Consider the following 27323-nt stretch of genomic DNA (forward strand, 5'->3'; position numbering starts at 1 on the left):
TCAGGTTTTGTAGGATATGTCCTGACCCACTTATTCCTCATAGAGGTTAGAGTCAAGGTGATTTGTTTTGATCCCAAAGGTGAAATTAAGAGACAAATGGTGTCAGATGTTGCAATATCAAAACCTTTTATTGACTAACAACCTCTGGAGAGTGATGGGAAAGAAAGATAAGGAAATGGAAAAGCTAAGCAGTAAAACATTTAAGATAGCAAGAAGTATAGCTACTACCACAGATCCAGCGACATCTTGCAGGTCTGCCTGTTTCGTTTCGGTGGGGGAGATCTCCAAAGAATAGCTGTTCACGGTGGCATTGTATAGTGTTCTAAGAGCTGCTTTGCCTACCCTCCTCCTATTTAGCACATGTGTATGAAGGTCGTCCAGAGCAATCTTTAACACCCCCAGCCTCGCCTCTGTCGGTGGAGCATGCATAGGTGTCTGGAGGGCCCACTTTTGCAGACGTAGTATGACTTGACAACTTGCACACTGTTGGGCTTGCACACTGCCGGGCTTTTGTGCTTGCAGGACAGCTGCCTTAGCAGCAGTTACACCAGTGGGCCTGCAAGACAGCTGCTGTATCAGTGGCTGAGCCTGGTCCACAAGTTGTTGGTTTAGGACTTCGAGCCCCATGGCTTATCCAGGCCGGGTCCTGAAGTTGTTTAGGACTTGTCAGTGGTCCAAGCTTACAAACAGCAGCCTTGAAGTTTCTTCGTGGAGATTTTCAGCAAGGTTGAAACATTTAGCACAGTCTCTTCTTCACGGGGAGTTTCAGCAAGGTTGAGACAAACATTTTAACAGTTTTTTACAATGTGCTGTCCGGTCCCGATCTGTTTGGGCCAGGTCACGTGGAGCTGTTTGCTCTGTGCAAACACAGGCTGTGCCAACTACATCAACTGGCAGCATCTCTCGGATGCTGTCAACCAGTAAGAATAGCTCAGCTTAGGTTCCCAAGCAGCACTTCGGAAGTTGGGCATAGCTGCTCAAACACTTAACAGGAATACTTTTCTTTTGACTCTAACGGACTGAACTCCTTGATCTTCTTGGCAATTCACATGAAATATGGTCTTACTTGGTTTTGTTTTAGGAAGCGAAGCAGGAGAAAGAACTTCTTGACTGTCAACTTGAAAAAAATCTCAGGAGATCCACGAAACTGAAGGAGAACTAAATACAATCAGGCAGTCTCTAAAGCAGAGCCAGAGTTTTGCAGAAGAGATGAAAAGTGAGTTATGTATTTATATTTGCAGAACTCCTGTTTCATGTTTAATGATGTAGGTTTCCTGCAATTCTATATGCTTCATTGTGAGTTGAAGTAAAAAGGTTTCCACTGTAGGATGTGATTACTGGTTTTAACCAACACTGAGTTTGTCCTAAACGGAAATGAATTTTTGTCTATGAACATATGCAGTTCCTGAAGATTCACAATTTTTAACTGAATTTCATAGAATCTATTTAAATTTGAAAACTTCTATTTTGTAATTCCTTTATGTGTGTCACAGAGTTTAAAAAAAAAAGGGAAGGAAAATGTTAAATAACCACTGATAACTGAATCTTGCTTGCAGTGTTTTATTCTGGCAATACAGTTTTTCAGGAATTGAGTTGAAGCACATCTTGAACTTCTGCTGGATCTGACTAAAAAATAGGAATAGCTTCCCACTTGTTTCTGTGCAGCTGTCAAATTTCACGTAAGATTTCAAAACGAAGTTTTGAATTGGAATCTATTCTCAAACTGAATGACCAAACTTTTCATTTTTTCAGCTGATGATTTCTCTGTGATTGTATAGAAAATTTTCAGCATTTGCAAGCTGGCTAATGGAACATAATGCCTTCTCATCCCCTCCCCATACTTATCCTTGGTGGGTTTTTGTTTCTATCAAGGAAGTGATACAATTATGACAACTTTGAAAATAATTGTGTAGAATTAGATATTCTGGGGCATAAATGGAGTACAAGACTGGTCCACAAGAAGGTCACATATTGGAATGAGACCTATCCTGTTTAAAGAGGGAAAAAAAAATAATGCTACATTGTAGAAAAACTTGGTGAAAGGGAGACACAGAAACAACAGGTAGTTATACCAGAGACTGGTTTGGAGTGCAGACCTGTATCAGACTGCAGAATGGAAAATTGATGACGTATATGAGTATGCAGTGTCTAATAGCCTAAGGTGATATAAACAATCCTTCATCAAGTGGTATAATGTGAGTAATGCTTTGCACTAGAATGAGAATTGAAAGTAGTAAAAATAAATAGCAATACTTAATCTAGAAATTATCAGTAGAATTGCCGGTATAGACTGGCAAAGATTTGATGGTGTTTTCTTTTACAGATAAGAATGCTTTTCAGGAAGCAGAGCTGAAGTTATTGAAAGAGAAATTTAAAAAGCAAGAGAGCTCCCCTTCACCGGAGAAACTGAAAACAGCTTTAGCTGACATGGAAAAGCAACAAGGTTCTACACAAGACCTGCTCAAGGAAAAAGATAACTACATTAAAGAACAAAACTCTAAAATAGGTAAAATGGGGGAAGAATCAGAAGCTTTGCAGAGGCTCCTTGGATTGAAGCAGAGAGAATGTGAAGAACTGCAAAACCAGGCTACTGCTTTTTCTCAATGGAAAAATGAAAATGATCATCTTATAAATAAACTTAAGTCTGAAAAGGAAAGCATGCTGACTCATATTAATGACTTGGAGAGTTCCCTTTCAAGTCAGCAAATCAAAAACCGTGAGCATAGTGAGAAACTCAGAATGATAGAAGCTGAAAGTGACAGGAAAGGCACAGAGATTACAGAACCTAAAGACATGCTGGAATGTAAAAGTGCAGAATTAGAAAAACAAAAAAAAGTTTCTGATGAACAAAAAATGTTGTGATAAAAAGTACTTTAAACAGATAGAAAATATGTCCTGTAAAATATTGCAGCTTACCAACCAACTTGGTGAGCTAGAAGAAAATTTACAGTTAGCAAGTGAAGGACTGCAAAGGGAGCAATGTTATCATGACCTGCTTGGCGAATATGAAAAAATCTGTTGTCTTGTAAAAGAAAAAGATACTTCAGAAATGACAAAAGGTGGAGAAGTTAATTTAGGAAGTAGTCAGGATAAAGCTGTTTCAGATAATGTGCAACTTGCAGCAAGTAACTCCATTGCTGATGACTCAATGTGCACGAGCTCTTCTAGAAGTAGGGAAAACTAAAGAACTGGACATTTTACAAGATCAAATACCTTCTGTTGAGATTTCCTTAGGGTCTCGAAAGGAGCTGAATTCAAATCAGCAACAGCAGTATGAAGACTTATTCCAAATAAAGGGTGAAACAGAAGATAGATTATTTAATATAGAACAGATGCATGAAAGCTTTGTGACAGAAACTAAACAGCACATTAGTAACTTGCAAGTGCGTATTGCAGCACATCAGAAATTAGTTTAAAAAACTTCACCTAATCTTGGAGGAAAAAGACATGCAACTGCAAATTCTGATTCAAAGATTAGAAAACCTACAAGCTGAGTTTCAGGATTTAAAGATCAATAATAAATTGCTTGAGGATTCTGTAAGACAGCTGAAGCTTATGTCTGGAACATGGGATGCAGAGAAGAAGGACATGTCTTCAATGATTGGCTCCTATAACAAAAAAAATTGAGGAACTCAGTGAATAAAATGCAACCCTTGGGGATTTAAGTAGAGCTTTACAGCAAGAACAAATAACTTTACTGGAAGCCAATAAAAATATTCTGATAGTTTAAAGGAAAGAGAAGATACCATTTCTGAAATATCTGGAAAACACAAGGAGGAAAGACAACATATCGAATCAAGAACTGAAAAAATCAAAATAGAGCTTCTGCGGATACCCTACATTTTACACTTAGCTGTGAGGGCAGCACTGCATTGCAGAATTAAGACTTTTGTCCTTGAGCTCTTTTCTAAACAAGTACAGAACTGTTGCTTGCTAATAATCAAAAGAGATCGTGACCAGCCAAGTATAGCTCATGTTGGGAGTTTGCTCATGAGAATGGACAGATAAGATATGCACAAGATGTGCATGGGAGTAAATGGGAGAGTATTATCAAAATAGACCTGGGAAAGACTGTTCTCCTTGTGTGATAAGAGTGATAGAAGGAGTATATGAGCTAATAACAATCCTGGCTGCATAGTCTGGTCTCCTGTTTGTAACTCATAAATACTGCTTCTTGCTAATAAATTTTGTCTTAGCTTCTCTCAAGAGCTGAGTCCGTGCCTTTCAGCCTGCTGCAAGCTTTGAGTTTTGCAAGCAAAGTATAAATCGGTAGAAGAAGAAAATGCAAACATGATGAGCATTCTCAGAGAGCAGACAATTGGATTCCAGGAAAAGCAAGAAAAGTTAGATCAAAAGAAACAGACATTTAGTGAGAATAAAGATATCTTATGTAAACTAATAGCCTCAGAAGAAATAAAAAAGGATTTGGTTCAAGAACTTCAACAACTGCAGTCAGAGTTCTCCGATATCCAACATGTGCCTTCTCCAGAGCTTGACTGTTTAAGATAAGAAATGGTAAATGTCAGGGCAACACAAAATACTGCTCAAGAAAAATGTGGTATTGTATTTCAAGACAAGGAGCAATTGGGGAAGGAACTAGAAACAAAAAGTGAATCTCTAATGTGCAATGTTAGTTGTGAGCAGTTACCATTCAGAACAGTTGAGAAAGTTCATGGAAGAAAAGGATGATGAGCTGAATAAATGCCAAGTTAAACTTGAGCTTCTTCAAATGGATTCTGAGGACAGAGAACTCTCACGAGAGAGCTGCAGATTAGAAGTGATGCAGCCGGAGACTGCTCTAAAAAGTATGGAAGTAGAAAAAAGTATGGAAGTAGAAAGGTGTGAGAGAAAGAGGGACTGCAGCAAGAACTACTGTCTGTTAAGGAGTTGAAAACTTCAGATTCTTCACTTACAGTATTAGGTGAAGATGGCCAGTCATTGGAGTGTAGTTATGATAGTGTTTCCCAGAACTGTGGCAAAAGAGGAATGGATGAAAGTTACTCATCGGTCTTACTGGCATCCTCTTTGCAGGAGACAACAAACAAACTGAATAAGCTCAAGAAAATGTGTGAGAGGTTGCAGAGTGAGAACACTGTATTAGCCTCTGGATTTAAAGACTCAAAAATGAATGGCATCACAGGTAATGGTAAAGTGGCAGAAGAGAAAGAGAACATAATGAACGCAAATAAAAATTTAGAAGCGGGGGAAGATATTTCTCCTGATGAACTTGTAGATCGAAGTGATAACAGTGATCTGAGAATGTATTTTGATAGTAAAGAAATGTCCTTCAGACTTAAAGAATGCAGTACTGGATCCAGTTCTGAATACAAAGGTTTAAAGTTGTCCACCCAAGAAGTTAAAATGCACCTTGATGAAGTAAGTGAGAAACTTTTGTCTTTTCAGGATGAACATAGAAAATTATATGAAGAGCGTTGCAGTATGAGCTCAAAGACAGCTGAGCTACAGTCTTGTACTGAAATGCTGAAGGCAGAAAATTCTGCTTTGTCAACACATCTGAGCAATGCTCATACAGCTTCTGTGAAAGTGCCTCTATCTTCCAGCCAAAATGACACACTATCTAAATTAGAGGAAACCAAGTCCACGGTTTCTTCCTCAGATCTTTCTGAAAATCCCTGCTTTATAGAAGTAGGTGAGGTAGTGGATTCTTGTAGCAGTGGTATGTGCAAATGGACAGAGGAAGTGAATCAGCTAGACAGTCTTGCAGAAATAATTCCAGAAGATGCAATTAAAGTTTTGCTTGAAAATTGTCATAATGATCACAAATTCAACTGTGTTGGAAAGCCCAGGAGTATTACTCCTGGAAAATTTAACTTTGAGAGTAGAATTGAAGAATTTCAGACTCCGTGTCAGACATATGCGAAGACCATGAAGGTGCTCCAAGACCAATTTCACATTCAAGAGAATATGAAAAATAAAGAAATGCAAGAGCTGAAAAAAGTTATACTTTCTGAAAGAAAAGAAATAGATCATCTTGAACAGCAAAATCGACCTGACAAAACAAAATGGCGGCAGAAACTGAATAACGTGACTTTGGAGATAGAGTCCAAACTGGCAGCAGAAAGAAAGCAAACTGAGAACCTATCTTTGGAGCTGGAAACAGTAAGACTCCAACTACAAGTTCTTGATTTAAGTTCTTATTCATTACTGTGCACGAATGCTGAAAATGTAAGTAATTGCTGTCATGCAAATCAGTTTTAAGTGAACCCTTTAATTGATGATAAGCCAAAATTTAAATTTTGAAACTACATGTCTTTAAAATTGTGTCCCACAGAAACAATGCTTAGAGAAAACAGAAAAATAATCGATATATTGAGTTCTGGTTTATGCATCACAGGGATCATAAGAAATGGTGATTGATGACAAACTCAACCAATTTGGTTTATAAGAGTTGTGTAATACTTTGCACTTCCTTGGTTTTTCTTGTCAGTGCGTATCTTTCTGCTAGTGGGTATGCGTACACCCTGTGTATCTACTGTGCTTACCAGCTTAGATCTCTGATTTAACGCAGTTGGTTAAAGGTGCACACAGTTCCCGCAACCCTTCGGGGCCAAACAAACTAGGACTGCTGTCACAACTCTAATTCCTTTAAGTATTGGCAAAAGCAGAACAGACTAAGCTGGTAGCTGAACAGTTAATTTTCATTTCATCCTGAATTCCTTCAAAATACCTAAGGGAACAAGAAATGTGGAAATCAGCTCTGTCTGGTTTTCAGTGCTGCAGGTGAGATAAAACCAGTGAACTAGATTTTGCTGCTTGTTGTAAGGAATGACAGAATCAAAACTTTGCTCAGAATGGAAGAAAACTAGTTTAATTCTTGTGTACAGTACATAAGACTAATTCCCCTAAAAAGTAAATCTAATTTTACTTGTGCGAATTCCAGTTTTGACCATTAAGTCCTGTGCAAATGGCCTCCAGTGTCCAGTCAACATAGTAATTAGATTTTGACACTGCTCTTGAAACTCTCCATTTTGGCTCTGCAACACTGAGCAGCTGTTCCTTGCAATTTACCTAAAGCATCCATATTGATACACAGACACTTGAATAAAGAAATACTGTTCCATACAATGCATAGCTGAAGCTTTTTTAAGGTAAAGCACTTGATACACATCATTCAGGTGTTGCCTTCAGACCCAGAATCTTTTTTGGAATCCTCAGGCTGCGAAGTTACTTATTTTTATTGTTGCAAATGAGACCATCAAGTGGTGCCCAGCTCTGGCAGACCACGGTAACTTGGAAAAGGGATTGTTCGAGGATTTGGGCTTGTGTCCCTTAGAGATTCTCTGATGTTGAAGAGAAGGTGAGCAGTAAACCTTTCCCCCACTAGTGATACTCCTAATTTTTCACTTTGTCACAAAGACACCTATTTCCCCAAAATATGGAGGCATGTGATATCTTTGCACTTAGTGTTTCAGTAAATTTTGCTCTATCTTTAAAACATTTTGGCCAAAAAATGTCTGTATAAATAAGTGTAAATCCTTTCCATAAGAGGGCAGATTCTGAAGCAGAGAAGGATTGTATTGGGTCAGGCTGAGGTGGAGTCAATCTTCCCATAGCAGCTCTCTCAGTGCTGGTTGTCTTTGTTTTTCTCCTTGGAGTGGTAGCTAGAAGGTGTTGATAGCACCCCAGTGTTTTGGCTACTGCTGAGCAGTGGGATTAAAGGATCTCTAAGTTCCCTTCCAGCTTAGGCCATTCTATGATTCTATAATTCTATGTTTCTATTAATTTTGTGTAGGAGGAGTTTTACTAGGTTAAGAAAGCTTTAAAAACTCGCCTGTTTTTTTTCCTTAAATTCTTTCCCTTTTTTAATGTATTGCTTCTTAACCCTTCCAGAACACTGAATAAGAAAACAATAGTCCTTATCAATTGGGAGTGCCTGTTGAAAACTCAGCACTGAAAAGCAGTGAACCTAAAGAAATACCTATTGAGAATCAGGCTGTTTGTAAAAATGTAGCTGAGACCATTGAAGCAAGATGAATGGAAGATTGTACAGAGAAGATTTTTGGAGAGCACGAGTGTGGAAATATGTGAGGAAAAATAACCATCCCTTCAGACCATGCCAGTGCATTGCCATTTTCCAATAGCGCAGAGGATTTCTATGAAAATCAAAGAACCATTGAAATGCTTCAGGAAGAGGCAAAACAATAGGCTGCTGCAAATTTGGAGCTCATCTCTAAATCAGAAGAAAGCCATAAACATGTTGGTTTACCAATGAAAGGTGAGCAATTAAACTCAGAGCTGAACTTCCAGAATGCACCATTAACTCCAAAGAGCTCAGCTTTTACAGATCTGTTGGAAGCTACTGTGACTGTTAAGGAAGAAAACTGTGACATATTGGATGCTGTAGAAATGACCAAGGGGGATTGTCATGAACAATTTATTGTAGCTGAAAAAGAACAGAGGAGTCTAAAATCTGAGCAAGTTAATACTGAGAACCCTGCCTTGTTCACAGAGCATGATATTGAAATGCTTCAGACAAAATGTCAGCAATTAGAAAGGGAGAGAGAAGTTAACCTGAAAACTATTTCTAGCCTTCAAGAGCTCCTCCTTTCAGTCACAACTGAGAGAAGCCATATTGGTCAACAACTAAGTATTCTATCTGAAAATAAAAAAGAACTGGATCAGGAGTATCAGAGGCTACAAGAGAAATCAAAAGAGCTAGAATCAGCTAAGGTGGATTCTAGTGAATTCATTAGAAGGTTAAAGGGTGAAGTAAGGATACAAACAAATCTGCTTGAGACTGCAAAATCTGATATAAAACAATTATCCAATGAAAAAGTTAATCATCTGCAGAATCATAGAATCATAGAATGGCCTAGGCTGGAAGGGACCTTAGAGAGAAGCTGCAAAGTTTGGAAAATGATGCTGTGTCTCTTGCCTTTGAAAAAGGAAAACTTCAAAATGAAGCAGCAGATTTGATGAAGAAGATAGAGCTGCTTGTAAGACACTTGGAAACGATGCAGATTAAATTAAGTTCATTAGAAATGGGAAATTCAGGGCTTTCCAGATCTTTGGAATGCTTGTTAATGGATGTGAGGAGTTCTCCCATTCTCAGTCAAATCCACGTGTAATTAAACTGGATTTATTAAAGAAATGAAAGCTCCCCCGAGTTTACAAATTCCAGTATCAGCTGAGAAGAGCGGCTACTACACTGCACCCAACCCTTAAGAAACAATAGTGATCCGGATTGTATTATACACCCACCCGTACAAAGATGAGGACCCTCAACCTTGAGGAATCACCTTGGCTGGTGTCCCAAACCAAGGGGGAGGCTGTGCCTTGACTGCAGGACCTGCTGCTCCAAAGGGACAGCTCCAACGTGCCCCTGGCAGGACCTTATTTTAAAGTTCAGTCGAATCTAAGCTGTGGTCAATCAAAGCCATCTTGGCCTCCCATTGGCTACCAGCCAGCTTCTTGGGTGTACCCCTAGGCTGGTGGGCTAGACCCAAACTAGCCAGAAAATTCCAGCAGTTTCTCTGAAATCTGCCTGGCAACCGCTGCAAGGGGAGGCATCCCAGAGTAGGGGAATGCACCTGCCACAAAGGAAAAAGGTGAACTTGCTGCTAGATTCATCTCAGCACAGGAAGAGGTTGACCAAATGCAGTATGGAACTGAGAAGCTGAAAGTAAAAATTGAATCCGATGAGAAGGAAAAACAGCACATTGCTGAAAAGCTGAGAGAAAGTGAATGAAAACTGACTGCTTTCTGGATGAAATAGAGAGGCTTGAAAGAAAACTGGAGATGTCAGAGAAAAATCTAGAGGATGCAATTATTCAGTCAGAGAATGCTAAAGCAGAGGCAGAAACCTTGACAATGAACATGGAAGAGATGACTGAAAAGCTATTACAAATTGGTGTTCCCACCTCACAAAAAGAGTGTTTGGCTAAAGATGTAAGAGAAAAGCAAGAAAGAATCCTTGAGCTAGAGTCTTCAAATTTGACTACAGCAAAACTATTAAAGGAAAAGGAGGAAGAAAAGATGCAAATTAAGGCTGAATTTGAAAATGCTGTGGTATTGCTGAAATCTGAACTCAAAAACGTAAGTGAGAATTTAGTGTTTTCTTGCTAGGAGGAAGACAATGCTAAAGCAAAAGAGCAAGTCTTAATTAATCAAGTGGCTCATCCTGAACAAGATAAAACAATATTATTACAGGAATATCAGGAAATAAAAAATGAAAATATCAAATTGGATCAAACGAGGGAAGTACCTGCTCAAAAACTGATGGATTGTAAACAAAAACTTGCTGAAGAGGTGCAGGGAAATGGTGCTCTTCAAAAGTAGGTGAAAGAAACAGAGCAGCTGTCTTTACAGCTGATGCATACACAACATGAGCATAAACGTTGGCAGCAGGAAAAAAAAGGCTGAAGAATTTGATTGCCCAGTTGAAGCTGACGGCGCAACATTTTTCTCATAATGAAAGCTTTCTGGATATCCTGAACATTCTAAAAGTGTCTTATAAGGACCTTGAGAAGGAACTGGAATCTACACTTTGTGAAAAGAGCACTTTATGTAAAAAGGTAATGCTGTTTCCATTAGGGTAGAGTTCCCTCTTTAGGAGTGAGGATAAAGTGTCCTCTGGGCTTACCATTTCCTTAATAAATTATGTCTTAAAATAACTTTAACCTTATACTTTTACAGGAAGTGTCCTATTTTTGAAATTTTTTTTTATGCAATCATGAATTTGCATTGAAGCTACAAAGCTGAGAAGCATGACATTGTTTTTTGTAGGATGAATGGGAAGGTTACTTGAAAGCATAAAAATTTTTATAATTGAATAATGCAGGATAGTTCTTTTTTCCTGTAGAAGAAAAAGAGGAAAGACAAATTAGTATTGGATGAGTGGGTTTTTATATCAAGAGTAAGTACTTTGGGAATGCAAAAGAAAGTGAAACAACAATTGGACACTTGCCATACGAAAACGGCATTAGCCTGTGGTGACCCTTGTCTGGTGTTGTATCAGCTATGGAATAAAATAATTCAAGTTAAAAACCTCCTTTTCCATATAAGAAAATTATTTAAAGATCATGACATGCATTAAAAATAATTCTGGAAAACTTCATTTCAGGTAAATGAACTGACTGAGAGTCGTATTGAGTTGCAAGTCAAGCTAAGTGACTCTGAACAGAAGATTTCCAAATTACAGGAAGAATGTATTAGAGAAAGAAACAAGCTTGCTGGAGAAATAAAACTTCTTCAAGAACATTTGGAAAAGAACAAAGTAGTGACTCTGTGTGTTCTATTTCTGTGTTCAAAGCCAGATGCTCAAGTACAGTAAACGTGTGGAGATTGGTCAAGGGAGCTGTGCTAATGTACAGTATCAGAGGTCCTTGCTACAAAATTTCCAAAAATTTCGTGTTCTCTTCTGAGATAGAATGATTAGTTAATAGTTTTTTTCTCCCTCTTCCTTCTACATTTTCTTGGTGTAAATGCCACAGGCAGTTATCTATAAATCTTTCAGTGCTAAGAAATTGTCTCTACTACAGGTGTTCATTCATAAGACTGAGGATGCTAGATAAAAAATGTAAAATTTCTCATGGTTGTTTTAAAACTAAAATATTTTCAGTGTTTTAGTGGTGTTAAAGTACTTTCAGGATAAAGTTAAGGAAGAAATTGTTTTAGAGTCTTCATTTTTAATTTGTTCATAATTAATTCTTAGAGGCTATTTTACCATGTAGATGACTGTAGGTCTTCTTTGTGAGTGGTATGATGTGTTTAAACTCTCTTAAGTGATCTTCTGACCTACTAACATTGTTTACAAAATTTTGTACCTAGAGATTTGTTTCTGTTGTGGTGTTGAGGATTTTGAGTGGGAAAAGAAAAGATTTCTGCAACTTTCAGAAACCCTGTATGGAAAAACAGGCCAGCTGTCCAAAAAGTGCAGTTATAAAAGTGGATCAAAATGAAGATGCTCAGAAAGTTTTGTCTTCTTTAGGATGATGAGAAAAGTGACCCTTTAACGTCTTAAGTCACTCTCAATGTTTGGAGAGGTTAAGCTTTGATTTTTGGCAGTACTGCTTGATTTAACAGTGTTGGCACCCTTTCACTTGGCCTACCCCTTAGATCATAGTTTCTTTTTAGAAGAACTTCCTTTGCCTCCTATCCGGCCTTTTGTGTTCAGATGTCCCATTCTTTGATTACAGTGTGTTAGGCCACCGTTAAATATGTTTTTCTTAGCAAGTTTTTTTTTGGAAACTCAAAGACATAGCAGATGTAAAGTCAAATAGTTTAATGGGTTAACTGTTTCTCCACTGAGAAAATTCTTAATATCTAAGAAAGTGCTATTACTGTTTACAGATTTAGCTGCATCTAACTATGTCCAAAAGAGATGAATTAAGAATTTGGAGGTCCAAAAAGAACTACAAGAAAAAGAAAGTGAAATGAAAAGAGAAATATCAGAATACAAAAGCAGACTACTTGAGGCAGAGAAAGAGCATCAGGATGTTCTCAAAGAGGCAAACTGAAAGAAAAATCAGAAAATGGTAAGAATGATGTTGTGGGTTTTTAATTAAATTCTATGTATTTTACAAAATTTTGCTGATCCTATTACAAAAGAAACTGTCTTTGCTAACAATAGCAGACTGTACCTTGTTTAGGAGACTGGTTCACAGAGTCCCTTGAGAGGCAATCCTGAAGGGCAAAGGAGTCCAGGAAAGCTGGGCATTCTTCAAGAGGGAAATCCTAAAGGCACAGGAACAGGCTATCCCCATGTGTCAAAAGACAAATTGCTGGGGAAGAAGACTGGCCTGGCTGAAGAGGGAAACTTGTCTCAGGGAAAAAAGAAGAGTTTATGACCTTTGGAGAAAAGGGCAGGCAACTCAGGAGCACTACAATGATGCTGTAAGATCATGATGTTGTAAGATTAGAAGGGCTAAATCCCAACCAAAATTTAATTAATCTACTGCTGTGAAAGATAAAAAAAAATGTTTCTATAAATACATTATCAACAGAAGGAGGGCTAAGGAGAATCTCTATCCTTTATTGCTTGTGGAGGGAAACAGTGACAAACAATAAGGAAAAGGCTGCGGTGCTTAACATCTTCTTTGCCTCAGTCTTTAATAGCAAGATCAGTCGTTCTTCAGGTACCCAGCCCCCTGAGCTGGAAGACAGGGACCCAGAACAGAACAAAGCCCCCATTGTCCAAGGAAAGAGGATGCAGGGAACTACAGGCCTGTCAGTCTGACCTCGGTGCCAGGAAAGGTTGTTGAGCAGATCATGTTGAGTGCCATTGTCCGGCATGGATAGGACAAGTGGATGATCAGGCCCAGTCAGCATGGGCTTATTAAAGGCAAGTCCTGCTTAACTAACCTGATCTCTTTCTATGACAAGATGTCCTGCTTAGTGGATGATGGAAAGTCTGTGGATATTGTCTGCTTGGATTTTAGTAAAGCCTTTGACACCATTTCCCACAGCATTTCTGCTGGAGAAACTGGCAGCTCCTGGCTTGGAAGGTGTACTCTTTCCTGGGTGAAAAATTGGAAGCAGGGCTGGGCCCAAAGACTTGTGGTGAACGCAGTTAAATCCAGTCAGCAGCTAGTCCCAGGTGTTTCCCAGGGCTCAGTGTTGGGGCTCCTCCTGTTTAGCATCTTTATCAATGACCTAGACGAGGGGATCGAGTGCACCCTCAGTAAGTTTGCCGGTGACACCAAGTTGGGCATGAGTGTTGATCTGCTTGAGGGAAAGAAGGCTCTGCAAAGGGATCCACACAGGTTAGATCCAGGCCAATTGCCTGAGCTTTAATGAAGCCAAGTGCCAGGTGGTGTCTTTCGGTCACAACAACCCCATGCAATGCTACAGGCTTGGGGAGGAGTCCTGGAAAGCTATCTGATAGAAAAGGACCTGGGGGTGTTAGTCAACAGCTGAACATGAGCCAGCAGTGTGCCCAGGTGGCCAAGAAGGCCAGTGGCATCCTGGTATCCTGGCTTGTATCAGGAATAGTGTGGCCTGAAGGAGTAGGGCAGTGATTGTCCCCCTGTACTCAATGATGACAATGGTGAGGCTATACTTTGAGTCTGTGTTCAGCTTTGGGACCCTCATGACAACAAAAGCATTGAGGTGCTGGAGCACATCCAAAGAAGGGCAATGAAGCTGGTGAAGGGTCTAGAGAACAAGTCTTGTGAAGAGCAGCTGAGAGGAGACCTTATCTCTACTACAACTACCAGAGAAGAGGTACTATACATTTGAAAAAGGGAACCCCAGCAGTATGTTTTAGTCCAGGAAATGGTTGTTTTGCTAGGAATGGGGAGGAAAGATCAACCACTTTAGGACATAAGGGCAAATATGTTGGAAATGCATTTGTCAGCCATGATGTATACGAAAAGCTATAATCTTTTCTGCAGAAATATCCATCTATGAATATGCACTTGACGTCAGTAGGGCATAGGCTAACAACTTTTATAATTACTTTTTAACTGTTGAATATAAATAAAATTTAAGAGTGAGTTATGGTAAAATACAAGGACTTTCTAATGGTAGATTCCTGGTATTCAATATGTAAACTTGAGACAAATTGTTTTTTCAGTTTTAAACTCCTCAGAACATTCCGAGCAAATTTGGTGTGGAATTTCTGTGGACTGGGATGTGTTCTTACGTACATCTTTAAAATGTGACTCAATGTCCTTTTAAGTATCATAGTAATTAGGCACATTTTCTTTCTTTAGAATGAAGTAGAAATTGAGGCCTGTTGAGAAAAGATAAATTTACTGGAGTAGTTTATCAGTCCACAAAAATTAGAAATTGAGCATTTGACGTCAAATAAAGAAGAACTAAATAATTCCCTTAAAGAAGCTAAGCAGACCTTAGGAGAACTAAAAACTAAGGTAAGAAAAAGAAAAAGAAGAAAAAAGTAAGTATTGCCAATTACATGAGATCCAAGGCACTGTGTAGTAAAATAAACGTAGAACTGGGAGCTGGTGATCTAGAGCTTTGGCTTGGATTTTATACAGCCTTTCTTTCACTAAAGAGAATATAGAGCATGGAGGAAACGCTGTTACTATTGATCTTCTTGAGAAAAATTCTCTCACGTATGCCACAACTGAGATCACCCAGTTTATATGATACTAAATGCAGCAGTCTATTGCCTACACTGAACGTTGCAACTGGGTTATAACGTGGTTAGAATATACTCAGAGAGACTTTGCAGTGCTTCTGTTTTCTGTTTGTGAATTACTTTGATGATAAAAGACACCATGTTCTGTCTTACGCATTAGTCTTGATACATCCCTCTTGATTCTTGAGATTCTAACAATTCCATTTTATATAGAATTCTCATTACAATTAACTAGTGTAGTTCTTTAAACAACAGAATCGTTCTCAAAGCACAAGAGCTCCACATACTGTGAAAAGCTGATAGCAAGGAACAGTTCTGAATGTGCTACGTTTGCTTGGTAAGCACAGGTGAAGTTTACCTGTCCATATAACTGGATTTCTCCATTATTTTTCCCTGCATTTTTCTCATTTGCTTTTTATTTTTGCCCTGATTTTGTCTGTGATTGATTGCTGGCTCCAACTCTGTACTGCCACTTCAGGAAAGAGTATCTCTAAATGTATTCACAGAGAAACACAGTCAATTCAGTTCATTTGCAAGCAGACACTGGATTGCAATACATTCATCTTGCTCAACAGTTCTTTGTTCCACAGGGCCCTCCACTGTGGTGTTAATTTGTTTAGTACCAGCAGTCCAATGATATAGTATGACAGCATATGTGCTCGTGACAGAAAATGGTACCCATGGTAGGAGAAATGTAGCATACAAGGCTTTTGCGCTCGCTGCAAGGTATTTGCACACAGGTTGGTACCAGAGTAAATGAGCAGGGAGCAGCCCAGGGCAGTTGGAAAGGAATGATCTGCTGCTGCTCAGAATAGTCTTTTTGAGCTGGAATTTGGAGTGCAAAGCAAGCCTGGCTTATCTTGCCTTTGCATGGAAACAAGCCAACAAGTATACGTTACAACCATGCCCTACCGCTGATGCTACGTAACAGTCGAGCTTCCGTTTGATATTGCGATGTTTAAATGGAAGAATTATATTTCTGGTGCAATAACTAAGCTTCTTACTTTACAGGCTGATAATAACACTATAGTCCAACTGAAGAAAGAAAATGAAATTGCCAACAGTGAAGTGCGGCTGTGGATGAAATATTGTAAGTAGGTGGAACAGGAAAAGGAAATGTTGCAGAAACAACTACTTGAACATGATGAACTATTAGAGAAGAAAGATCTAATTATTTCAAAGTATAAGAAAGAAGGTAGCTGAATCTAGATTCAATCTTAATGCTTTCTTAGCAGTTCATTAGCTTTTAAAACTTTTCCCTAAAATGTCTAATTGTATATGCAGCACTAGTATATATCTTGATTCTTAACTAGTATAAAAAAATGCAACTGCAAATGTGTTAAACATTTTCAAAATCTAATTCAACTTCTTTCTCTTCACAGTATCCAAGGCAACTCTGGATTATGAATGTATATATTTTAAATATTACATTTTTGTGGTTAAAAGTGACTTAAGGAAGAAGGGGTGTGTTTTTCATAATAACTAAATTCTGTGTGCAAGTTGTTGTATTGTTTTCCCCTCTGATTCTCTTGCTTAGTTCCTTATATTTTGAGTCATCTCATGAGATACGGTGTACTGTAAATGATACTTAAAGAAAGCTAGGCATACAAACTCGAGAGTTCAGAAGTTACAAAATGACGGGGAAAATGTTTGTTCATGCACTGGTCAAGGATTTTTGTTTACATTTTGCATGCTTGTTCTCTATTTAGTAAATACATTATTATGTCTAACATATAGCTGATTGTTATACACCATCACTTTTTTTTTTAATAGTTGCACAGTTTTAGAACATGTATAATTTATTAACAGACCATTGCATTATAAATTCTTACGTATGGATCTTTTTCTGTCAGTTACATGAATAAAGATGTTTTGCCTTGAAAGGTGCTGATGAGAATGCCATTACAGAAGAAATAAATTTAAAAATGGAAGAATTACAGGAATCTATGGAAGTGAAAACCAGAGAAGCAAATGAGAACTCGGAGAAATATTCCTCTCTTACTGTTAAATATTATAAACTAGAGGAAGAAAATGAGACGTTAAAAACACAAGTCCATTTGTTGAGTGCTCAGCTGAAAGAGCCAGCAAGTGATGCTGTCAGCACCCCTTTGCTGCAGTCGGATAACTCATTAACAGAGAGCAGTCAGCCTGTCAAAGAGATGAGGTCAGATGAAGTTTCTGAGCTTTCAAGTAAAAGGCAGATATATGAAGACAACAGAAAAGATAATGGAGATCCGAGATCCCCCGTGCCAGAGACTTCATCCCAAAAAAGGAGGAAGGATGATATCTGTCAAATTCTGCTGGGTCAGAAGAACACAGACGGTGAGCCAGATGGGCTTCCACACGTAGTGGGAAAAGATATTTATAGTGAGTTTTAAAGGCAAACATTCTCTGAGCATAGCAGGTGTTTCTTTTTTTCCTCTTTTGTTCAATTAGTTTTACTCTGGGTGAGTAGGGGATTATGCAAACATTTCTGATGACAACGATGGAAAGTGAAAGTAGTCAATGGGAGTTACACCAGTTAGTACCGAGGCAGTGTTTGTGGAGCAGTGGTGTCGACCAGCACCATACCGTTATGTTGGCTTAATAACTACCCTTCTGCTAAGAGCCGAGTGATCCTTACGGTCACAAATTTACAGTTCCTCGTGATGCATGTATTGGAGTGTAAGCATACGATATGTAAAAGCAACCAGGTTTTTCTGACAGAAGACTTCCTCTAGTCATTCAAAAGCACTACCTGAACCTTTCACTGAAACTTACAGGAGAATAGATGTGGAGTGAACCTAATCTCGAAGGCCGCAAGACTGGAGGGCTGTGCTGTGATGGAGTCATGTTCGTTCCCGCTGTAGCCCCACAGTTCCTTCAGTACCACTCCTTAGAGGTCAAAGAGGCCGTTCATTGATAGCTATCGCAGGGGCTCACTGGCAAGGGGTTAGTGGCGAGGGCTGCAGCGGGGGAGACTCTGGAAGGAGGTCGGGGCTGCCCTGTGCCAGGGGTCCCGCTGGTCCATCTGCCAAAACAAAACTAGTCAGAGGTGCCTGTGGCATCTCTGTGAAACATAAGAAAGGGCAGTAAATGCCGAGACGAAGGTAAAACAATGCTGGAGCTGGAGAGGCAGAAGTAATGCTGAAGCAAAGTATCACACTGAGTAGGGCGTGCAGGTAAGGGAGGGTGGTGGTGGCCTGAGCTGGGAGGTGGCCCAATAGGGGCTAAGAGGAAACTGAGGAGGAGATACAACCCCAGAGGGACTGCAAAAAAGTGGGTTCCTCCATGTGTCAGCAAGTGAGTTAAAAACAAGGAGTGGGATGAGACCACCATCTCCCGCCTTCCCATCACCTCACTGAAAGTGTAGCATGTGGTGAGGACATTGGAGACCAGAAACAGGGGAGGGGTGCCTGGAAGGAAGCCCAGGTGTTTTCCCTGAGTGTTCGCATATTTGTGTGCTTTTATTTCTTTCAATAAGTAATTAAAAATTTGTTAACTGGCAATGCATTAAATCAAATAAAATTCCCTGGGTTGGAACTGTATTGCCTGCAGCAGTAATACATTACCATCTTTATGAGAGTTCAGTTTCATTCTCCTAGAAATACAATGAAATTAGGTAGCCTTATATGCCATATAAGGGTCCATTGCAGCAGAAGGTAACTGGGAAGATTGCAAAAATCAGGGCTTGAAAAATATATTTGCATGTTCAACTACCTATTAAGTAACCCTCGATAATAAATGCAATTGCAATTGTTAAGGAACAAGTCATAGAGATATTGAATCACTTTGACATCAGTAATCGCTCCCAGAAGTCAGGATTTCTAAGTCTACAGGTTGTTTTCATTTTATGTTACTAGCATTATTATTTTACTGGAAACACACTTGTTCTGAGGACATATGTGCCAGTTCCTATATAGTCTAGATGCCAAATATTGAGATAATAGACAATCTATAGCATTATGGCTTGATGCAGAGAAAAATATGAAAAACCAAGAATATCATGTCACAGTATTGTTCTCAATGAATTCTAGTAAAACCAGTACATGTTTTCAGAATGAAATTATTCTGCAGATAATAATGTACCTGTAAAGAAAAAGACCAAACACTTGTTTGCAAAACTTTCCTATACTATTACCATTGTACATTGTCTATAGTTTCCAGGGCTTGTATGTGAATTTTGGAATACACAAGATCTCATCAGCAACCTTTTTTGATCCATTTTCTTCAATAGACCAAATTATTTATTTTAATCGGCTGATTTTATCCCTATTGTGAAAAAAGAAGATCCATTTGAGAAAGTGTAAAAAATTATTTTGCTGGTTTTAATAGAAGCTGTTTATTTTTCAGGGTTGGCTGCTACCCCCACTGGAAAAGTTAGGCCTTACAATTTACATAGAACAACGCTAAAGCTAAGAATCAGTCCCCGACTGAGTTCCCCAGGAGAGATGTTGCCGTTGCATTCACAAGAAGCACGAAAACGCAGATCGGATGATCTTGGTGAGCACTCCTGTTCGACACCTGGTGGCAGCAAAACACAAAAGGTAACTTGAAAAAAAAAATACCTGGGTATGAAAGCCATAGAGAAAACTAAAACGTTCCCTAAATGCATTCATCTTGCCAAGTAAGTTTGAGGATATATCATCATTCTTTGCATTTCTCAGGAATAGGGTGAAGATATGATCATAAATACTGAATCACTAGAACATGACAGAAGTCTTGACCATGTTAGCTATATGCAAATTGTTCCGTTATGTAATTTCTGACTTTATGGAGAAACCCACTGAGAAATATAAATTAAATACAGGTATATTTTCAATTTCTTATAATGTATATTAAAGAGCAGATATTTCTTATGCTGTAGTAGTTTCTTATGTTTCAGAAAAAGTAAACAGCAAAAGAATTAACCTCTCGGAGTCTAAGTTGAGGCATAAAGTTTTCTGTTAACAACTTTCCTTGCAATTCTGGATTTGAGATGCTATAAAATAACTACAGATGTTTGAGAAGCTGTTAAACATGTACATAGGGAACATTAGATGGTAATGAAAATAGATTTTAATGTTAGTCCTTACCCGATTTTGAGGTTATCAAAACAAATAACCACTACAATGTTAGCTTTTGAAAGCTAATTTTTATTCAAGAAGAAGTTAAAGTAACTGAAGTTTTACATTAACTTTGCAAGTGTTTTCAGTAATACGACACACTGCTGAATGTTTCACAGTACATCAGAATAAGACGTTCTTTCTAAGTTGATGCAAATGCTTTGCAAATTATAGAAAAATGTTCCATCTTTAGGACAGAAATAAACCTTTTCTCTGAAATCTCCTGCAAAGTTTTTAACCATGCTGTCTCAAGCTGAGCAATAAGAGAGTAGTTTTTATATACTGGCACATGAGGACTACATAAAAATATGCCAGTAGATAAAAATTATTCCAGTTTGCCAGGTTACACAAAAGCATTCTCTTGGCAGCCAGTGGAATTTGCCGTGCAGCCAGAAGTGAAGCGTAAAGCAAGAGAATAACTTTTGTTTTGTTTTTAAAATGCAGTTACTTTGTCAGCACATAAAATATGATGGCGAGATACCAAAAGTAAGTAAAGGCAAGAGTCTTATAGTTTAGTGGATTTAAAAGTTTTGAGGCCAGAAATCTCCACTGGGAACATGAGTCAGATCAGAGCCATAATTTGTTTTGAGCTATGGCAATAGGAAAGCTGGATTTTGAAGTGAGAGTGAATCTGCTGAATTGGTGTACGTTGTTTCAGGGGTTAATTACTCTGCTTGCCAAGATTTGCTGCTTCTCACAGACATTGCCTGGAGGATCTGTGTCTTATTACTGTTTCATTAAGTGATGCCTATAAATTTTTGTTTACACTTATTTATGTATGTTTTCCTGTAACTTTAGAAAAAAGTGGAGGATATTGCTTGTCAAGTAACTCAGTAGTGCAGAAAAGAAAGGAAGCCTTGGCTGCAGAAAGTTGTGTGGTAATTACTTGCCAGCGTGTTATAACCTTGTTTGCAGGATTTGTTGACGATAGTCAAGGTTACAGCAAATAACATATAATCAGTAGTAAATTATTTTTAAATTAACCAGGGGAAAGGGGTTGCCAAACAGTCTTCTTTTTTTGCTTAAGCTTGTATTGTCTAGGTCTAAGGATAGGCCACTCCTTACATTCCATTATACAGGAGAAATTAAGGTTTCAGGGTTGTCTTTTCTCCCAAGTGTAAACATGCAGAAGCCATCAGCTCCAGGAATTTGTGCTGTTTTCTCTTAGACATTGCTGGAGATATATATATATACATTTGTTTTATTTCAAGATGACATATATCTGGGGATTTCTGGAGGAATTGCTCATAATATCTTTTCATCATTTGTTGAAATCATCAAAACGTGTTGTTTCATGCTTTATATTAAAATGGTAAATGTGTCTTATTTTAAAAGTGAAATAAGCCTTGCTTCCTTCTCTTTGACAGGTACTTATATGTACTTCTTTCAGTCACACACTTTCAAACTGTTGCAAATTTCTCAAGGTCTTTAAGATGTACCCTGTAGTTTTCATATGCGAATTTATTCACTTTCCTATGTGAATTTTATGTAGAATTAAAACTTGAGTGCTTTGTCTGCACATCAGTTAATATGTGAAAGCAGTGATTTCTGACCAGATGTCAGCAAAAAGAAGTGACAACTATGTTTTATGTTTGTAGAATATGTACAGGAAATATTAAATCCAGAGCTCAGTACCTGGCACCTTCGTAATAGCTTTAGTGTACTGTCTGTTCCTGGTTTAGTGTTTTTCTGCTCCAAGCAAATAGCTTGCCAGCTGTGTAGCAGCTATTCCATTTTATGCCACACCAAAACAATTGATAATATCTCACTGTGTTGTATATTCAAAGTGATATCCTTAAAAATGTTTCTATTTTCAATATGTATGTGCATCTTTTTTACAGATTTACATTATTTAATCTTTTGCAGTGAGTGTTTTGACCCACTGCAGAATGCTAATATGGTTTTCCTTTAGCAGTAAAACAGGACATCTTTTTGTGTTACAGGTAAATGATGAAGAATAGTCCCAAGCAGTAACAGCTTTTCCACCAATGAATTCTACTTCTCCACTGTAAGCAATCCAGAAAATCTGTCAGTACGAGAGAGAGTCGTATGACACACAAAGCTAAAACTTCTCTATGTGAACAAGGGCTACCTTGAACAAACAAGATGAACCAAAAAAAATCATAAGGTGCAGTAAACCTGTGTAGACTTGATCACAACTCAGAATAACTGTTGATCAAAAACTAATTTTTGAAATAAATATCAGAATTATATGGAGGGCACCATTTTCTCTTACCCAATGGTTAGTGATGTTATAGGTTCTACAGAGCTTGTTCTTAAATAATTACTAATGCCAATAGTCACTCAAATTTGTGGAAAGATATATAACAGTTATAACTGATCTTCCGTTGAATTTTCTTTAAATAGTTCTTCACGAATCTGATGAAAAAAATTAATATAAAAAGTGCACTACGCGTTGCCATGTAGTTCATTGTTGCCGTTTTTTCTGTGTACCAAATGTCGATTTACAAATGGAAACTCGACTCACCAAAGTATCTCTGAGAATATTGTGTTCCAGGAAAAATGAAGCAAGCACTACCAGCTGTTTCAAACTAAAGTGGTTACTTGATTTGAAACTGCAAAACCAAATGGAAAACCAGGGGTAAGATGCATCCAGTGCACAGGTCCAGTGTGCTATGTCTTGGTATCTCCGCTTCCAGATGGAATAACCTTGTGCAAAGGGGGATGAGACCTGATCCAAACAAACCCAGAGAGAATTGTCTGTTTTCTCTGAAACTAAGCGTCTGCCAACTCACCTCTCTGTACTTCCCAGTATGCACTGGCTCTGACCAGAGCTGAAGGTCTTACAGTGCTCATCTTCACCTCTGCAAAATGCCCCTTGGCCAGCTGGTAATTCTCAGCAAACTGGGGGTCAGCGCTACATACGTGGCCAGAAAGGACACTGTAACAACCAACTGTGCTTCCTCTCTACAGATCACCCTGCACCCTGACAATGCTTGACCTCAAATGTGTCACTTGATACGAAAATTGTTGCAGACTTGTACCTGATGTAATGAGAGTGGATGTGATGGAGAAGTGGTCGTGTCAAAAAATATCTGCATAAACTGTCTGAAGTTAACCCATTTTCATTCAAGAAAAGTCCTATTTAAGAGCTCAAAAGAAGGTAACTTGCCTGGAAACACCTTCATCTAGTTCATAACAGTGCACTTGAATTCAGGGTAAGCTCACCACAAGCTTGTACTTGTGAATTTCAAAGGCCTAACTGAGCTCACTCAGTAGCGCAGAGCAATTTTGTGCAGGAGGAAAGGGTGACATCAACTAAATCGGTCATTATCCAACTGAACAGAAATTATTTTCCAATAACTCATATTGCTTATGCTTGCCTACCCAGGTCAGGTACTGGGAAAATCAAGATCCTGCAACGCGCAGTAGTGCCCTAAGGCTCCAAGTTGAATAGCAGAGAGGCATTTTCACCTTATTCTTCCATCAGAAAGATGTTTTTTCTCCTTTCAACAAAAATTGGATAATAGTTTTCTACTCTTTGAAAAAGATTTGTTAGCTTGGAACAAAAGTGTTTCTCTAATGATACAAAGATAAGATTCTGCTAGAAGTTTAAGTTAGTTTTATGCTCAGAGGTTTTTTCTCTGGTTTACATATACATACACACCATTGTTCTGCCTTGTTTACAGTATTTTCTGTTAGAACACAGTTTATGGGAACAGATAAAGTGCTTATCGGTCTAACTGAAAGTGCTTTAAAGAAATTCAGTATTTGTCTGAAGTGTAGCAGAAAAAAGGTGAATCAAAATATTCCATGTAGTTCAAATGAATAAAAACTTTATATACAAGCTATCCTTCAGTACCTAGATATACCTACTGTTGGAGGTCAGATAAGTAAATCTTGTGGCCTTTTCTTAAACATCTCTAGTTGTTTGTTAACTCATTAAAACAATTCTTGTGGCACTATGCCTTGAGGCCTTTTCCAGAGAGACTGAAAGAGGCCCATCTTAAAGGATGCATTTTGATTGCCTCATCTTCTGTCAGTATACCAACGAAGTCACTCAGAAAGGTTAAATTATTTCAGATAGGTTTTTGTGTCTTCAAATTATTTAGGGATCATTTGTGGAATTCTAGCAATATTTTTTAAAAAAGATTAACTTTGTTGAGTTAGAAGCATGAGTGTGAAAATGCCATGGTAATGGACAATAGAGAAAAAAAAACACAACAGAACTAGTGTGTTCTATCCCAGTCATTGTTTTTCTATTTTAATCTGATGCCTTGAAAACTGTCCCACTTGGAGAAGGGTGTGGAAAAAACATCTGTCTTTAGAAGTTGTCTAATCCTAACCAGACAAATTTAAATGACTATGTTATAATAAAGTAAGTAAATATAATCACTAAAAGAAAGGACTGAGCTTCAGAAATCACATATTTTCCATCTTGGCCATGTTTGTATTTTATAAGACGTTAGATTTCAGTGAGAAAGGATCTAGTTGGTTTGTTATGTTCAGCTCTTCCTTCAGGCTTTCAACTATTCTTCTTTTTATAACCTGGTAATGAAAGGAAAACATAAAAAGAGGATTTATTTGGCTGCTGCACTTCCAGGATTATTATTAAAGACCAATGTTTGAAATGATCTCTCAAATGTCAGATTTTAAAATGCTCTTGTGTCAAATCCTACTCTGACTTCTGGAGGCCACCCAACTGCAGAGATGATCAGGAGCTCCCCAAGCCTTGAGCACAGGAACAGCACACCAGTGGTGGCCCTGAGGCGGCCCCAGGACATAGCCACAGTCTAATCAACTACCATTTTGGGGAGAGTTGTTTTTTTGTGTTTTTTTTTTTTAAATTTAATCTGTAGTAGGAGAAATGCCATTTACTGAACATGGGCCTGTGCTACTTTCGCAAACATGAGCTTCCACAAGATGTTCTGCACTGCGCTGCACTTCCACTCCTGCCCTTGCCAATGTTTGTTGGCTCACAGCAGGATCGGTTGGAAGAGTCTGCCAGTCCAGTGATGAGTAGAGGAAGGGGAGAAGGGAGCTGAAAGAAGAAAGACATTCTCGCTACCCAGCTTACTTATTTTGTTGCTGTGCCCTACAATGGATGCAAATTAATATACTGTAACTAGAGGAAATAAAATAGCAGGGGGAGCTGTGGTGGATCCAAATCTGTCTAATCTCAGACATCTGTATTGGACAATAATCCTACAGTGCCCTAAAACCTTGAAGGGGATGACAGAAAAGTGTGACACACATCTAATGGGGATTTTCTTTGTACTATACGTTGCAAATGAGTTCCTTTTAGACAGCGGAACGTAGCTGAACAAAGCAAAGACTTTGTAAAAATTCACTCCACAGCACAGGTGTCACCTCTCTGGTAAGAACACTCTGAATTTGTCCCAAAACTGGATTCAGCTGCCTGATCCTTGTTCCTGCTGTTTGGGGTTTCAGCTGTCTAGCCCTTAAAATGACTGCACCTCCCACTGCTTTCGCTACCTTATCCTAAATAGTCACAAATTATAAAAGGCTGCCAGGAGCTTCCTGCAGCAAGCAGTAAATGAAAACAGCTGTTTGAACTTCTTAAAGATATTGACAATTGAATACATGGTGTAATAATATGAAAGCAGATTGCAATAGCAATATTCAAAAGCATTGTTGTGGATTTGCTTAAAATATATCTATACTTGCAGAGTTAGGAGATAGATATATTTCCTCTTGTATATCTATATGTGCGCATATTCTCTCTCACTTATAGGCACACGCAAGCACTTATTTCAGTGTAGAGTTCAGAAACTACATGGAACTTAGAAAAACAGCATATAGCTAGAAAGTACCTAAATGTGCCTAGCTTTTTTGCATTGTTTTATTTGTCTTACTAGAAGCTTTTTTAACAGCAGACAAATAACTTTCTCTTGACAACTCAGCTGCTGAAATACTCTAGGTGAATGCACTGATGATTGATGGGTGCACAGAAAAATCCAGCAGCTTTCTGTAATTTGCTTTTTTGCTATTGTGCTTCATAAATTAAACAGATGAAAGCTTAGTGAGAATCTGCTCTCAGTGCTATACGGCGTTTCAGGGTTTCTTTATTTAGAAGGCCTGCTGGGTACCACATGAAATACAGTGTAAATGCATTTGATATTGTGAAGGAAGATTGCCTTTTTCACAAAGTCTGTGTATCCACATCAGATTACTGTTCTTTTTAATTATTTACTTTTTAGAGACAAAACAGGAGTGGGAAATTAATAATTGTGGTTGGGGACTGCTTCTTTTTTTTTTTTTTTCCACTGTAGAGAAAATGTATATTCTTTTGATCCTGTGCTGAAAAATAATCTGTTTTCAGTACTGTTATTGATATTTAAAGATACTTGTGGTTTTAGTAGTTGTCTAGCACTGAGCAACTGAATATTTTGGTTCTCCCGAAGAGCATAGTTTGGATCCTTTTTAATTAGATTTGACCATGGAGGCTAAAAGTAGTAATGGAGATTATTGATATTTCATCCTTTTGGATTTTTTTTTCAATATCTTGTAAGCAATTACAGAGGGAAAGAAACTGTTTAGTGATCCCCAGATCTTTTACTTGTATAGCTGCTTGTTTAACTTGGTCAGCTGCTCTTCCATCTCTCTATTTAAGCGTTTGGTATCTGGCTCCTGATGCTATCTTTGGATGGATGAATCTTATGCTGAGACAGGCTGTTACATGTGGAAGTATTGGTTAATGTAAAAAAATATGAATAGCAATCTCCTGTTAACTGCACGTCCCTTTACATAGCGTTTTTAGTGTGAATAGGAAGGCTACTAAATGATTGGCTTGTTCAGGTATCTTGATCGCCATCGCTGGCTTCTTTGACACAGCAGCATGCTGCTTGTGGTGTAAGCATCCTTTTAATGTGCTAAAACGATGTGGAAAAAAATGGAAGGTAAGTTCAAAAGCTCTGCCAGAGCTTCCAAAAGGTAGGTAACTTCGCGGGTAGAGTTCACACCATGTTCTAAGGTGCAGCCTGGAATTAAAGGTGGGGAAACTGAAGTCTTGTCTTTAGTCTAATGCTGATGCTTTGTAAAAACACACAGTCCACCTAACCTGTCATAGAACTGGTGCTAGAATAGCTGTATTGCGTACCCTGTGAACTGGGGAAGGGTTGTACTGTGCTCTGATGAACTCTAACAAAGGAGAGTAGGTGTTAATGAAGATTTGTTCCCCCTTGTTTCTTATC

At 38.4% G+C, this 27323-nt stretch overlaps 1 pseudogene; it reads left to right on the plus strand.

Annotated features, from left to right (window-relative positions):
• The first annotated feature begins 625 nt into the window (after window positions 1–625).
• LOC104270266 lies at window positions 626–22245 on the plus strand (annotated as a pseudogene).
• Window positions 22246–27323: the final 5078 nt, after the last annotated feature.

Source organism: Apaloderma vittatum, unplaced genomic scaffold (genome assembly GCF_000703405.1).
Source record: "Apaloderma vittatum isolate BGI_N311 unplaced genomic scaffold, ASM70340v1 scaffold14162, whole genome shotgun sequence".
Taxonomy (NCBI): Eukaryota; Metazoa; Chordata; class Aves; order Trogoniformes; family Trogonidae; genus Apaloderma; species Apaloderma vittatum.